General features: G+C 40.3%; 1 pseudogene; it reads right to left on the reverse strand.

Moving 5' to 3' along the window:
- Positions 1–310: 310 nt before the first annotated feature.
- On the reverse strand, positions 311–15,618 carry LOC127624888 (short transient receptor potential channel 2-like; annotated as a pseudogene).
- Positions 15,619–17,152: the final 1,534 nt, after the last annotated feature.

The following is a 17,152-nucleotide window of genomic DNA, read 5'->3' on the forward strand; positions in this document are numbered from 1 at the left end:
GTGTGTGTATATATATATATGAGTATTTTGTGTATATATGTAAATATTGTTTATAGTGTAAATAAATAAGAATACAATAAATATAATGCTGTATATTATATTTGAATGGACCACCAGTGGTATGTGGCCACACTGTAACACACAGTCATTAAATAAAGCTACAATTGTAGAAATTGAGAAATACTTCACTGGTTATCTAAAAATGACCTAAACATGCAAACACTTCAGTAGGTAGTGGTAAAAAAAAACAAAAAACAGATCTGCTCGGTCTCTAATGGTGCGCATTACATCAATATTTTTGTATATACGCTCAACAAGCATGTCCATCCTGCGCACATACAACAAAATCACACCACTCGAAACCTGTTAGGAGCAGCACATTATTTTGTTATGAGTCGGTCTACATCATTTACCGTCAGACGAGGTAAGTCCTGAAGACAACGACTATAAAAGGGAGCCATATCTGTCTGTGTATAAACAGGAAGTTGATAGCCTAGTACACGCGAACCTGGAACTGCGATGTGCACAGAGCCTATACAAGTGTGCCGCACAAGCCCTCAAAAGTGAAGCCAAAACGTCTCGATCGCCCCGCGGTGACTGGTCCTAGAATAGGTCATAAACCCCGCCTCACCATGTTATTCAATGTGATCCATGTGAGACCAACTAAACAATTAAATTACACTACACATCTTTTTTCCAAAGATAGTTTCTGTCACGTTGATGTAATTTCAAGTGTTTGCTTTCAAAATAAGTTTGTTTTTAGTTAGTTATTTGATGCTATAAAAACGGTGCTGTGTACATCATGATTGACAGGTTCTCTGAGCAAAGTAGTCACTGAAGCACCAACAGACTTTTTTCGGGATCTTCGGAGGACTGAGGAGATTTGAGCTTTACATTTAATATCTAAATTTCTATAATTAATTATTTCACACAGTCAAAAGTACAGGGGCGTGTGCTTGCGATTGATTCAGCGAGAGTGAGGGCAGGGCCTTGATTTCGCGGCTTTACTTCCTGCTCACTACTGCGCAGGTCTGGTCCCGAAATCACAACTGCGCAGACTCAAATCCCAAGATGTCAGCGCCATATCGGAACACTGGCGGCTTCAGTTCTCACCAATGGAAAAGAGCGAAGGGGCGTCGTCCATCTTTTTTACAGTCTATGGTTCAATCTTATTGTCTAAGCAGAATGAAAAACTCGAAAAAGGTATATACATCGAAAGCGAGCAACCTTGCAGTAAACACACTGTAAATAGAACATTTTGATGCAACAGGAATATAAATGTTGTGCAGCCCTACTATTTTATCCCAATAAACATTACATTTAACAAAAAGATTTCAATTCATTATTAAGGAGCAAGATAGAAACACCTCTTTGAGCAGATGCTATTTTGCTGTTTGCACCCCAGTGTAAATACTAATATTTGCAGTTATGTACAGTATATAGCATATAATAACTGCTATTATAATAGTAACATTTTAGTAGTAAATTTTGTAGGGAGAGAAGCATCTTAATCTGAATGGATCAGTTAAGGTTTTTATGTAACAGAATCAAATCAAATCAAATCACTTTATTGTCACACTACCATGTACACAAGTGCAACAGTAGGTGAAATTCTTGTGTGCAGTTCCAAGCAACATAGCAGTCATGACAGTGACGAGACATATACCAATTACAATAAACAACATACTTACACAAAACAATTTACAAATCAAATGTACACATACTTACACAACACAATAATTATATACAATGTACAGTAAACAATACACACAATATACAATACACAATATACAATACAATAAGTAGGAGTATATGAAATATATATATATATATATACAGGTGAAACTCGAAAAATTTGAATATCGTGCAAAAGTTCATTAATTTCAGTAATTCAACTTAAAAGGTGAAACTAATATATTATATAGACTCATTACAAGCAAAGTAAGATATTTCAAGCCTTTATTTGATATAATTTTGATGATTATGGCTTACAGCTTATGAAAACCCCAAATTCAGAATCTCAGAAAATTAGAATATTACATGAAATCAATAAAAAAAAGGATTTTAAATACAGAAATGTCGGCCCTCTGAAAAGTATAATCATGCATATGTACTCAGTACTTGGTTTGGGCCCCTTTTGCATTAATTACTGCCTCAGTGCGGCGTGGCATGGATGCTATCAGCCTGTGGCACTGCTGAGGTGTTATGGAAGACCAAGATGCTTCAATAGCGGCCTTCAGCTCTTCTGCATTGTTTGGTCTCATGTCTCTCATCTTTCTCTTGGCAATGCCCCATAGATTCTCTATGGGGTTCAGGTCAGGCGAGTTTGCTGGCCAATCAAGCACAGTAATACCATAGTCACTGAACCAGGTTTTGGTACTTTTGGCAGTGTGGGCAGGTGCCAAGTCCTGCTGGAAAATGAAGTCAGCATCTCCATAAAGCTTGTCATCTGAAGGAAGCATGAAATGCTCTAAAATGTCCCGGTAGAGGGCTGCGTTGACTCTGGACTTAATAAAGCACAGTGGACCAACACCAGCCGATGACATGGCTCCACCCCAAACCAACACAGACTGTGGAAACTTCACACTGGACTTCAAGCATCTTGGATTGTGTGCCTCTCCATTCTTCCTCCAGACTCTGGGACCTTGGTTTCCAAATGAGATGCAAAATTTGCTCTCATCAGAAAAGAGGACTTTGGACCACTGAGCAACAGACCAGTTCTTTTTTTCTTTAGCCCAGGTAAGACGCTTCTGACGTTGTTTGTTGTTCAGGAGCGGCTTGACAAGAGGAATACGACATTTGATGCCTCAGTCCACTCCTTGTGAAGCTCCCCACACATTTGAATGGCCTTTCCTGACAATCCTCTCCAGGCTACGGTCATCCCTGCTGCTTGTGCACCTTTTTCTTCCACACTTTTCCCTTCCACTTAACTTTCTATTAATGTGCTTTGATACAGCACTTTGAGAACATCCAACTTCTTTTGCAATTACCTTTTGAGGCTTTCCCTCCTTGTGGAGGGTGTCAATGATGGTTTTCAGCACAACTGTCAGGTCAGCAGTCTTCCCCATGATTGTGAATTCAACTGAACCAGACTGAGAGAGCATTTAAAGGCTCAGGAACCCTTTGCAGGTGTTTAGCTGATTAGAGTGTGACACTTTGAGCCTACAATACTGAACCTTTTAACAATATTCTAATTTTCTGAGATTCTGAATTTGGGGTTTTCATAAGCTGTAAGCCATAATCATCAAAATTATATCAAATAAAGGCTTGAAATATCTTAATTTGCTTGTAATGAGTCTATATAATATATTAGTTTCACCTTTTAAGTTGAATTACTGAAATTAATGAACTTTTGGGGACATTCTAAAACGCTTAACGTGAAAAACGCTTAACGTGGCTTACTGCACTAAGACAGTGATATTAAAAGACCAAACTCAGTACACATCATATTAATAAACCATACTATGTATAAAAAAGTAAGATGAGTCCAAAATATGAGCATAGCGTTTAATTACACGTTAAGCATTTTCTTCCCATAGAAAACCGTTATAAGAAAGCTTAGCGTGGCTTACTGTACTAATACAGTGATATTGAAAGACCAAACTCAGTACACATCATATTAATAAACCATACTATGTATAAAAAAATAAGATGAGTCCAAAATATGAGCATAACGCGTTTAATTACACGTTAAGCATTTTCCTCCCATAGAAAACCGTTATAAGAAAACGCTTAACGTGAAAAACGCTTAACGTGGCTTAGGCCTACTGTAGCCTACTAATATACTATAAAATATATATTATATTATTCCACATATATATATATATATATATATATATATATATATATATATATATATATATTTATATATATATATATATATATATATATATATATATTTATATTTATAAATATTATATAAACATATAATCATATTTATTAATATGATGTGTACTGAGTTTGGTCTTTCAATATCACTGTATTAGTACAGTAAGCCACGTTAAGCGTTTTCTTATAACGGTTTTCTATGGGAAGAAAATGCTTAACGTGTAATTAAACGCATTGCGTTCATATTTTGGACTCATCTTACTTTTTTATACATAGTATGGTTTATTAATATGATGTGTACTGAGTTTGGTCTTTCAATATCACTGTATTAGTACAGTAAGCCACGTTAAGCGTTTTTCACGTTAAGCGTTTTAGAATGTCCCAACTTTTGCACGATATTCTAATTTTTCGAGTTTCACCTGTATATGAAGTAGTATATTGAGGAGAATATGTTGACAGTCCAGTGTGAAATTATAGATGAATAAAGTGCAGTGCTAATTATTGATCGTGATAGATCAAGTGTTCAACAGTCTGACTGCTTGGGGAAAGAAGCTGTCATGTAGTCGGCTGGTGCGGGTACTGATGCTGCGATACCGCCTGCCTGATGGTAGCAGTGAGAACAGCCCATGACTCGGGTGGCTGGAGTCTCTGATGATCCTCGGGTGGCTGGAGTCTCTGATGATACTCCTTTTTTCACACACCGCCTAGTGTATATGTCCTGGAGGGAGGGAAGCTCACCTCCAATGATGTTTCTGGCAGTTCGCACCACCCTTTGCAGAGCTTTGCCGTTGTGGGCGGTGCTATTGCCGTACCAGGCAGTGATGCAGCCAGTCAGGATGCTCTCTACAGTGCTGGTGTAGAACCGTGTGAGGATGTGTTGGTTCATTCCAAACATCCTCAGCCGTCTCAGGAAGAAGAGGCGCTGGTGAGCCTTCTTCACAACGGCCTCAGTGTGGACGGACCATGTGAGTTCTTCAGTGATGTGGACACCGAGGAACTTGACACTGCTGACTCTCTCCACCGGTGCTCCATTGATGGTGATGGGGCTGTGTTCTCCGTCTTTCCTCCTGAAATCCACCACAAGCTCCTTGGTTTTACTGACGTTGAGGGAGAGGTTGTGCTCCTGACACCAGCGTGTCAGAGTGTGCACCTCCTCTCTGTAGGCTCTTTCATCATTGTCAGTGATCAGACCTACCACCGTCGTATCGTCAGTAAACTTAATGATGGCATTGGAGCTATGTGTTGCCACACAGTCATGTGTGTACAGTGAATACAGTAGTGGGCTGAGAACACAGCCCTCCGGGGCTCCAGTGTTGAGGGTCAGTGATGATGAGGTTTTGCTGCCCATTCTAACCACCTTACGTCTGCCTGACAGGAAATCCAGGATCCAGCTGCACAGCGAGCCATTTAAGCCCAGAGCCCGGAGTTTCATTTCAAGCTTGGAGGGCAGTATGGTGTTGAATGCTGAGCTGTAGTCTACAAACAGCATTCTCACATATGTGTTCCTTTTTTCCAGATGGGAGAGAGCAGTGTGTAGTGTAGATGCAATGGCATCATCAGTGGAGCGGTTGTTGCGGTAGGCAAACTGCAATGGGTCCAAAGAGGGGGGCAGAACAGAGCAGATGTAATCTCTGATTAACCTCTCAAAGCATTTGCTGATGATGGGAGTCAGAGCAACAGGACGCCAGTCATTTAAGCAAGTGATTGTAGCTTGCTTCGGTACAGGCACAATGGTTGACGTTTTGAAGCATGTGGGGACTACAGACAGGGAGAGGGACAGATTGAAAATGTCCGTAAAAACACCAGCCAGTTGATTCGCGCGCGCTCTGATGACGCGGCCCGGAATGCCGTCTGGACCCGCGGCTTTACGGATGTTCACCCGTCGGAAGGATCGGGTTACATCAACAACAGAGACGGAGAGTGAACCAACCTCTGTAGCGTTAGCCGCGAATGCTCTCTCCGCGAGGGCGGTGGTGTTGTCCTCAAAACGAGCATAAAATGTATTAAGTTCGTCCGGGAGAGATGCAGCGATGTTCATGGTGGAGTCTTTATTCCGTTTGTAGTCCGTGATGGTATTAATTCCCTGCCACGTACTTCTAGAGTCAGTGGTGTTGAACTGACCTTCAAGTTTGTGCCTGTACTGGCGTTTGGCTTCACTGATGGTGTTACGGAGGGCATAACTGGCTTGTTTACGCTCCTCCGTGTTAGAAGAATTAAAAGCGGAGGGCCGCGCATTGAGTGCCGCGCAAACCTTGCCGTTAACCCATGGTTTCTGGTTGGGGTATATCCGTATTGTTTTGGTCGGAACAACATCCTCTACGCACTTCCTGATGAAACACGTTACGCTGTCAGCGTAAACCTCGATGTCGTCATCAGAGGCGGACCGGAACATCTCCCAGTCCGCGTGATCAAAGATTAACAGTCTTGTAGCGCAGAGTCTGATTGGTCCGACCAGCACTGGATTGTTCTGAGGGTGGGTGCTTCCCGTTTCAGCTTCTGCTTGTAAGCGGGCAAAAGCAGAACGGAAGAATGGTCCGATTTGCCAAATGGGGGGGTTGGGGAGGGATTTGTAGCCATTCCGGAAAGGAGAGTAACAATGATCTAAAACCCGATCCCCTCGTGTGTTAAACTTTATGTGTTGGTGGTATTTTGGAGCGATTGTTTTGATGTTGGCTTTGTTAAAGTCCCCGGTAACAATGAACGCAGCCTCAGGGTGCGCGGTTTCCTGCTCACTTATACTCCCATACAGTTCCCTGAGTGCCCGGTCTGTGTCGGCTTGTGGGGGGATGTACACAGCTGTGATGATGACCGCTGTGAATTCCCTCGGTAGCCAGAATGGTCGACACAGAAGCATGAGATATTCCAGATCAGGAGAGCAGAAAGACTTGATGAAATGTACGTTCCTCTGATCACACCATGATTTGTTAATCATAAAACATACACCACCACCTCTGCTTTTACCGGAGAGGTCTTTCGCTCTGTCCGCTCGGTGCACGGAAAAGCCCGTGATTTCGATGGCCGAGTCTGGAATCTCCGCAGCCAGCCAGGTTTCTGTAAGGCAGATAACACAGCAATCTCTCGTCTCTCGTACCAGACGAGAAGCGTACAAGAGAAGCAACAGGAGGGTAGTCCGGAGCAGAGTTACATTTGAGGCAGCAGCAACAGATCCAAATTCCTCTAGAATATAAAGAAAAACACCTGAATCAAAATTCTAAAACAATAAAAAAAAAAAAAATTCTCTTTTATAATTTGGTTAAACTAAGTTAAGGACAACATTAAGTAAAATAGCTGAAAATAAGCAACCGTAAAAGATAGAAACGGGCCTTTGGGGAGGGAATGATGTTGAAGGGGACATGCATTGCCAGTCCTTCTCTAAAGTAACTCAGATAGAGCTTAGAACGGGCAAACTTCCACTCTATATCAGCATCATCCTACAGAAAAGGATAAAGTAATGTAAATTAATAACCAACCCATCTCCATTGGGTTTACATCAAGGTTAGTCACTTATAGACAGAACAGGTGTTTTCTTTCAAGCATAGGACACATTCAACTTTCAAAACCCACCAGGCTTACCTCAGTCTTCTGGAAAGAGTTGGTGATCATGGCAATATGCATGAGTGTAGATGCCATAGAGGATTCTGCCAACAAACTAAGCCAAAGCAACTCCAAACATGGTCCAGAAGAGGAATCGAAAGGTCTCATTTAATCTGTGAATGTGAGGTTTTGTGTGTAAGTGTTGAAAATATGTGGCATTGTTCCATTATTTCGAAGCAATAATGTGTAAACTTCAGCTCATTCATAAAGATATGTTTTGCAGCTTTTTCTAAATAGGTAAATACAAAGTACCTTCCAAGATGAGGCGAGATCACATATGGGACATAAATATTGTTGATGCCACACAGGAAGGCTGTTCCAATGATAACCAAAATGAACATGAATCTGGAGAGGAAATACCCAAATAATAATGAGATGAAATTCAAAAATTAACATGGAAAAAGCTCTTCAAAAAAGCATCTTGAACAAAGAGAATTACAATAAGGTCTTAAATGTTTAATTCATATAATATTATTAAAGATCTGAAGAAATTAAAAATCTGAAAAATCAAATCAGTTGGTCACTGATGTTGGTAACATCAAACCGCATCGGTTCTCATTACCCAACTTGCGTCATGAGAAGCAATGAAAACCAATTAGGTTTGATGTTACTGACATAGCAGCCATATTTGATGTGCTTTATTTATGATTTGATGGTGAATAACGAATTTTGTTTTGTTGAATGCACAAAGTAATGTATTGCTTAGAACACTTGGAATATAGTGCATGAATGAGTTAAAATGGTTACTTTATCATTTATAACATGACATTCAACATGACCACTCTCTTAACACTGTAATGAATACCTCATCATGTCATCAATCATCTTCCCAATGGAGATCTGCAGGGTACCGAGAGACTCATGTGCTGGCAGCATGTAGGCCAAGTGAATGAAACTCAACATGCTAGTCACTGCAAACAACACCTCAGCAATGAGCTGCGGGTCCTCTTGATGCCAGTTTTCACGCGCTACATAGAGGGGAAAAAAATTATGGATTCTTTGGAGATGTGATAAGGAAGTTGGGTTATGGGTGAGTAAATGGCCTAGTGATGCTTAGGCATGGGGAGTGTATATGTCTCTCTGACTGGGTGTTCTCTCACAGATATTGGTGAAGTAGACACACTCGTACTGGCACTCAGGTTCCAGGCACAAGAAAAAGCCCTTAAGCATTATGGCGAATGAAGCCAGGTACATACTAAGAACCACCACATCAAAACAGTTCCACCAGTCCAGGAAGTCACTCCTCAAGCCCTCAATCCAAACTTCCTTACACTCAAACCAGAAAAACCCTGTAGATATTAAAACTCCATTGTAGTTAATAATTTCAATCATGGCTGTGTCTAAGATTGTAGATTTGCCTTGAGCCCCCTGGAAACGTCTGATGCACCTGCCCTGACTGACAGCAAAATGATCAAACCCCAAACCAAAGATTGCATCATATTAATTGGCACTGATTCACATTGTTTTGTTTATAATAATTTCAGCTGTAATTTTTGAATATTATCTGTATATTACCACAAAATTAATCCATACATTTTTTGCTGTTGTATTTATCGTAACAATGTCACATATACAGTGGTTTCTGATACTTTGTGACAGTAGCGTAGCCAGAAACCTTTGAATGGGTGGGCAAAGATAAATTATCAAATGCGTGAGATCTGTTAACTTTTTATTTTTTTATTTTATTAAAAAAAATGACATTTCTAATGTTTAGCTAATTGTTTCCAGGGGCATACTAAGGACATTTAGCTACTATAGATTGTCTAGTTTAAGAATATTAAAAGATTAATCAACAATAATCTGAATGTTTGAGTACATTCAGACCTTTATTTTTTTACATGCGTAACATATGGAATGTTAGGAGGCCTTATGGATGAGAACAGATATTTATTATTATAAGGGGACCAATTTTGTTAATTTTTTTCCCAGTACAATTTTCTGGCCTGTCTTTGGATGGATGAAAATTATTTATAAAAATAACTATGTCCCGCTAAGGTTTACTGTCAATGAAATAAACATTTTCTCTGACCGTTTCAGTGCGTCACTACTCTACTCTCATAAAAGTGGGGGAGAGATGACGCTGTGATAACGTGATGCAAGAGAAAAAGCTTAAAGGAATCAGGTTCTGAGGTCGAGCAAAATATTCCGAACTATCGATGCCTGTGACTCTTTCCCTAAGTTATGATATATAAAATTCCTAGCCATAATTTGACCAATATGACATTTGTCCAAAAAACATTTATTAGAAAGGGAAAATAAAGTGGTTGGAGATGCCGCATGATACTGGATGTCCATCAACAGAATGCGTGTATCATTGCCCACACAGGGTTTTTACAGTGTAGCTTCTCCTAGCAAAAATAGGGAGTGCATAGCAAATCTGTCGCAAATTCGCCACAGATTTTTTTCACATGCAAATGAACTTTGTGGCAATCTTGCGGCAAATTGTCCATTATTCCCAAAGGTTTACGGCAGGTTCACCAACAATGAGTAGCAAATCTGCAACAAATTTGTAGCAAGTTTGTGGCTAGCTTGCTAGAACTTGCCAGATTTGTTGTAAGAGTTCGTTGCTGCCATTGTTTTGAAAGCTTTGATGTTGGCTTTACCAAGCCCACATTCCAGTGGAATAGGAGCAGAAAACAATGATTGGGTAAATGTAAATGGGTGGCACTGGCTCACCCAGGCCCACCCTTTGCTAAGACAGTGCTTTGGGAAATGGACCATTTTCACAGCCTGTGATGATGTGTTTCCTCCTAATTTAGCAGTGCAAACGTGTATATATATATATATATATATATATATATATATATATATATATATATATATATATATATATATTTATTCATTTGAAAAACTTCTGCACTGCTGCAATGGGGTTTCGAATACAACTACTGAGAAAGTTTTTGCCATCTTTCTCTCTTCTCACTGCTGTTATCTCTATTTCTTGAGGAAAATTCTGAATGCATGGATTTTTATTTTGCTGATTGAGCATAGAGGAATGCTAAAATAATATTTGCTGTGGTCTCCCATTCATGGCTATCTCCGCTGTAGTTTACTTCTGTGTTCCAAACCCGGAAATGTGAAAAGGGTCCGTTGATATTAGGAAAATACAATTACTGGGACCTACCAACCACCCAAATCATGTGAAAGGAGTCGTGCAGGATTTTCTGCTCACGAGAGGCAAAGTCATCCCGATACATCTCCATGGCAATAGACTCCCCCAGTAGTGTGATTAGAAACCACATATATGAGGCAGAATGGAGAAGGAATTTAATCACTGGAATCTTCAGTGTCTTTCCTAACTGGAAAACAAATGGCAAAAATTAGTGTCAGCCATAATCGCCTAGGGACAACTGAGTAAACGAAGACTACAAATATTCAAACTGTTTAATAAAGATGCTTGGATCACCTTTGATTTTGGTGCAATCCAGTAGATGAGGCAGAGGAGGGGCATGGTCAAGTATATCCCCAAAGACACCAGGAGCTTCCAGGCTGTTCTGCTGCCCCTCTAACCTGAGAGATTTCCACACCAGATGGAGGAGAGCACTTGCTGGCAGACTGGGTGGGCTACAAACTACCATACATAGGAAAATTACAAATAAGATAATTACTTGTATTTAAAAAAAAGGACAAATAAGATACATTGATCAAATTAGCGAGATATGAACCATATATGCATGCATAATTAAAATTATAATATGATAACATAGACCCCATATCCCATTTGGGGCTGGATCATGGTCCGTCTATAGAGACTCCTATCCACCCCAACTCCTTAAGTAATAGATCCTTTATTTTACATTATGCGACTGGGGTAATTTATTTAAAAAAAATTTTAAAAAAAAATAGGAAATGCTTGTAAGCTAACATTAGACGAGGGCTCGCAGGAACCCTAGTGATAAGCTTGTGCTGTATGTGCAGATGGGTCCGGGGGGGTCTATGGTTTCTCTCTCACTGTATGCAACAAGAGCCCTGGTGGGCTATCAGGCCTGGAGCCCTTATCAAGCTTCCTTTGATAATATCAAGCCGCATGACCTAAGACTTTGTAGGCCCTTGGTGTTCCGAGGCCCCAGGGCACTGGCCCCACTGACTCAGTCCATTACACTGCCCTGATCCCATTCAACACAAAAAAGGCAAGGTTCTGGTTAGATTGTGTATATGTTTGATTGATAATGGCTAGTTTTTAAGGAGCCATTCAGTGGGGTTAAATCTTGGGGTTCTACCTGTTTTTGATTGAGGTTGACAGCAAGCCGCAAGCGAGCCAGGTTTGGAATGCCCTCCTCGAATGCCTGTTGGTCCAGCTCATCCTCGCTGTCCTCATCATCATCCTCAGCAAATATAAGATACAACAATTACATTATTTTATTCACATGCATGAAACAAAGTACTTCACAACATTAAATTTGTAAAACAATAATCTAAACTTTATTAATGTCAAAGCATTACATTCTACATCTGATCCTTTAGGAAAGCTACAAGTTCTAAAGATTTATAATATTCATACAGAACAAATTCATATTTTTTCATGGTAAACAATATATATTTTTTCATTTTGAAATGGTCCAAAAAATATATATTAAAGCGTGACTTAATCAATAGATCACAGTCTCATATATCCAATGTATATAAACTTATCAAAGAAACATATTCAAGCAGCTTCACAAGTCAGTCAGTAACAATGTTTTGTGAGTGCTTATTACACTAGTCATGTGAGTCAACACACCTGAATGATTCAATACTGAACAAACCAAACAACAGGTATTATTATATATATAATTATTATTATAAAAGTGCATTTTTTTCTGTTCTGTGGGTTATTAAGGATTTTACGGTTATATCAATGTTGGATAGTGGTCTATATAATTTAGCCTTGGGTACACAATTTGTTTTTGCATGTCAATATGTCACACTTTAATATTGCTAAAATGTTTCTCTCCACAATGTTAATGGAGTGTGGCACATTATAAAATGATGAAAGGTGGTATCTTTTAAAAAAATTGTATACAATGTTCCTTCAAGAAATGCACCTTTCTCCACAGGAAGCTGAAAAACGTGGCAGGGCATGTGTTTTGTAGTGGTGGTTCGAGCACATTGATAAGTAAGCATTTACAATTTAATCGTCTCAAACAGATCAAAGATAATTTAGGAAGATTCATTATTGTTCTAGCTGTAATACAGTGAGCAAAATCTGATTTTGGCTAATATTTATGTACCCAACGCTGATGATCAGAACCTTTTTATAGATCTTGAGGGAAAGTTACAAGCAGCTGTGATCCTTCATGGTATGGTTTTGGATGGAGACTTCAGAGGATGAGTAAAAATCTTGGTCTTACAGATATTTGGAGATTTTATTATATATCCAATCACTTTTATATATCCAACATATTTTTGTTTCAGATCATGCTTTGGTGTGTTTAGAGATGTTGCCGCAAGTCCCGCGAGGAGTTAAATCTGATTTAACTTTCAGATAATACAGTTGAGAGAAGAATAAATGAAATGCCAGATGATATAATTCAGAAGTTGGTTAAAAACATTAGAGAGAGAGAGTCGCTTTAATGCCCTACAGTTGGATGAATCGACCGATATTGCAAACCTTTCCAATCTTCTTGCTTATGTACGGTATGTAGGCCTACATAACGGAGAATTACAAGAGGATTTCCTTTTCTGTAAGCTGCTGCCTGCTCAATCAACTGCCGAAGCCATATTTGATATTTTGATGGAATAGATTGGTCTAAATGCGTGGGTCTGAGCACAGAAAGGGCAAGAGCGATTGTGGGGCATCGCAACAGAGTCATTGCACGCGTGAGAATGGTTGCGCCTCTCATGAGCTCTGTCCACTTCAGTTTACATCGGGAAGCACTAGCTACCAAGAAGATACCCACAGATCTCAGATGTGTATTGGATGAGGCTGTTAAAATAGTTAATTTCATAAAGACTAGGCACCTTCAGTCACGTTTGTTTCGACTTCTTTGTGAAGAAATGGGCAGTGACCATGTTCAGCTTCTTTTACACACTGAGGTACGATGGCTTTCACGGGGCAGGCTGCTTACTCGTATCTTCGAATTACGCAACCAAGCACAGATTTTTTTATCCGACTTTTCAGACCGCCTCAGTGATTTTTTGAAAAATTGTCCTACCTTTCTGATATTTTCAATCACTTAAATGGTCTGAACTTGAGTCTTCAAATCAAATCAGTGACAACGTTTCAAGTCCAAAATAAAATTGAAGAAACTGGACATGTGGGCCGGGCGTATTTGCAAATCAAACTCTGAATCATTTGAGACATTATTTGACAGAAGAAACCATGAGCCTACCCGCCTCGGTTGCAAAGCTGATTGAAGAGCATCTCCAAGGTCTGAAGGGCCAGTTGCGTGACTACTTTAAACCTCCAGATGTGCAGGTTACCTGGATTGAAAATCCTTTTGTAAACTTGTGTAAGGGAGCCGTCGCAAGTTTAAGCGCAAAGGAGCACGACAGCCTTATTGACTTATCTTGTGACAGTGCTTTGAAATTAATGTTTTCACAAAAATCTTTGATGAATTTTTGGATTCATACTCTCTCTGAGTATCCTAATCTTTCTGACAAAGCTCTGAGGTTTTTTATGCCATTTCCGACAACATACTTTTGCAAAGCTGGATTTTCTGCATTGGTGGCACCAAGACAAAATACCAGAATAAGTTTCATGTTGAGCCTGATCTCCGTTCTTTCTTCACTTCAGACCGACATACAGCACTTAGTAAATGCTAAACAACATCAACCTTCGCATTTGGCGAGTCACAATGATTGTAGTTTATGAGGTTTAATTTTATCCGTTTAGCTAAGATGGTTTCATGGTTGTTGTTTTAAAATTATTCACACATTGCACATTACAAATGGTCAGGACTCGGGTTTGATCGCTGTCTTCTTAGTTCTGTTTCCCTCGTGTTTTTGTTTTTGTTATTCCCTTCAAAGTGGCAGCTGGTTTCTCACCTGTTTTCTCTCTATTGATTGTTTGCTCTATATCTCCTCTCGCTTTGCGCTTGTCACTCGAGCCTGACTCTAGTCTTGATTTGTCCAGTGCTCCAGGCCTCTGCAGGATTTGAGACTGCTCATCTCGACCCTGCTCTGCCAGTTCCCTCTGACTTATTGCTCCGCTGCCAGTCTACCCACTGCCGACCTTATGCCTGGAGCTGGTTTTCCAATTTTCCTGAGCACTTCCAGCTCGAATCTCTTGAGGCTCGTGACCAGTTATCTGCATTTTCTGTTCATTGCCAGTTTATTCAATAAAGACTGTTAATAATCCGCTTCCGAGTCCTCAGTTACTAACCAGACAAAAATAGTCAGTTCCTTCAAAGTTTTGCAGTGGCCCGTGGAAACGTATGTGTTTGGTTGTGTGGGCCGTGAGTTGAAAAATGTTGGGAACCACTTTACTAGAGAATCGCCTAAAATGGGTTTCAACAATAGTAAAAAAGAAAATTAAGGGGTAATAGACTAACAAGATCTGGGATCTCCAAATAGCAAATACATGATAAATAATGAGTGGTGGTGGTGTAGTGGGCTAAAGCACTAAACTGTTAAGCATAAGGTTGTCGGTTCGATCCCCACAGCCACCACCATTGTGTCCTTGAGCAAGGCACTTAACTCCAGGTTGCTCCGGGGGGATTGTCCCCACTATATATAGGGCTCTGGGTCACTTTGGATAAAAGCGTCTGCCAAATGCATAAATATAAATGTAAATGTAATTATGGCAAAGGCTGCTGTGATTCAACTGTGAGTCTGGGTAGATTAATTCAGATTTCCAAAAACAGGAAGTTTCAGCACACGACAATTGAAACAATTAAGAGAAAGGTTAGAGGAGAAAGAAAAGAAGAGTAGAGAAGGACATTAAGGAATGTCAAAAAAGAGGCAGAAAAAGCATGCAGTGTTTCAAGCAGACGGGAAAGCATATGAAGACTGGATCACAGAAGCAAACATCAGGGAAAGAAAATGTCAGGCAGGGACAGATAAAATGAACAACTTGTCTCAGTGTCTGAAGTACTCAGATGGTCCTGCGGTGACGCTCAAATCAGCAGAACGAACAATCAAATGAAGCAGCACAAGTCAAGGCAACCCTGGAGTTGGAGCACCAATCAGCTAGCGTCTCACCATCAGCACCAACACCGCCGTATACAGTAAATGCTGGATTACCATATACAGAGAAACCGCAGCTGACTTCACCATCGCATACGCATCAGGGAAAGGTGTACATTGGGCTTCAAGATAGTTTGTCAAAATTAATGTCATCACCAAACACAGCTACAACACATTCATTTACATGCTGCAGATCCAAGTGGCTAACGGGGAAGGCAGAACTCAGTATGTGTACTGTCCATGGTCTTTTGCAGACATAAAAGAAGTGGCACAAACCCCCTAGATGTGGAGGAGGTCGGGGGTGAGGAGTATGCCAGACAAATGCAGCAGCTGATTACACAGATCAGACCAACAACAGGAGAAAAACGGTGACTGCTTGGAACTCAAATGAAGACGAGTGTCAGTATATTTCACTACAGAAGATTTGCAATATGATGACAACGGAAGGGACACTGATTACATGACTCATGTGCGCAGTCTCATTGACTGAATAAGGACTACGTTTCAGAGACGTGTTTATGACTATCTGACATGACTTACGGAAATGCATATCACCCACAGGGGTATTGACAGGCCGGCAAACATGAAAATATGTCTCTGTGGGAGGTACACACAGATCGGTTTGTGGAAAGACCAAGTCCGGATATCAGGGCTCATGTTAGAGTGGATTGCGACACAGAATGATTGGCTGATGTTGAGAAGTATTCTGTGCATGCCGAAAAGGCCCTGAATGAGAAGTCAATAAAAAAAGGAAAAGACTATGGTGGCTAGGCTGCAGAGGGCTCAACTGAACGTCTGGTGACTTCTGAGGAAACCCAGCAAGAGACTTCGACATGTGAGCAAACTCTTACACACACTCACATGCATGACACACTATACACTACAGGGCAATGCCAGAACTCACATGACAGTAAAAAACATACCAGTCACATTTTTGGTAGACTCTGGTGCCACAGAGTCAGTCATAATGACAAAGGAATTAAACCAAAAGCCAAAGTTAAGTTACGGGGATGTTGCAAAAAATATTATATAACACCTTTGTCTGTGGCTGACAATTTAAAGGGCAATATCAAACATTCTTTCTTGCTGTCTGACTGCTGTTCAATACATTTCTTGGGCCGTGATTTAATGTGCTTTTTGGGGATCAGTTTGGAAGCAGGCTCCTCAGGGGTAGTTGTGGCCAGGGAGGAAATGGTTGACCCACCAGATAACATGATGGCAAAAATGCAATCATTGCACTGTACAGCATTTGTATCAGAAGGGCCAGACGAGCAGTATGAGAAAGGTTGGTTTGAAAAGTGAGTGAGGTCTCATGGGTTAAAATCAGATTGGTTGTTTTGGACTAAGGATAATTGTACTGTTGGAGTCCGGCTGCCCAGCCTCACACAAGAAAAGCAGTATAGGGTACCCAATGCCAGAACACATATATAAATGGTCAAATGAAAAATGCTTGAATGGTAAAATACAGGCCCATGGGTGAAACAATGTACATTTGAGGATGACTGGACAAAAGTTGGCACTCAAATGTGTGGCATAGTGTACAGCTGGATTGTTTCAAAACAGACTGTCAGCATAACATAGAAACCTCAATGGGCATTCAGATAGTTCAGGAGAACTGTAACAA

The sequence above is a fragment of the Xyrauchen texanus genome, chromosome 31 (genome assembly GCF_025860055.1).
Source record: "Xyrauchen texanus isolate HMW12.3.18 chromosome 31, RBS_HiC_50CHRs, whole genome shotgun sequence".
NCBI lineage: Eukaryota > Metazoa > Chordata > Actinopteri > Cypriniformes > Catostomidae > Xyrauchen > Xyrauchen texanus.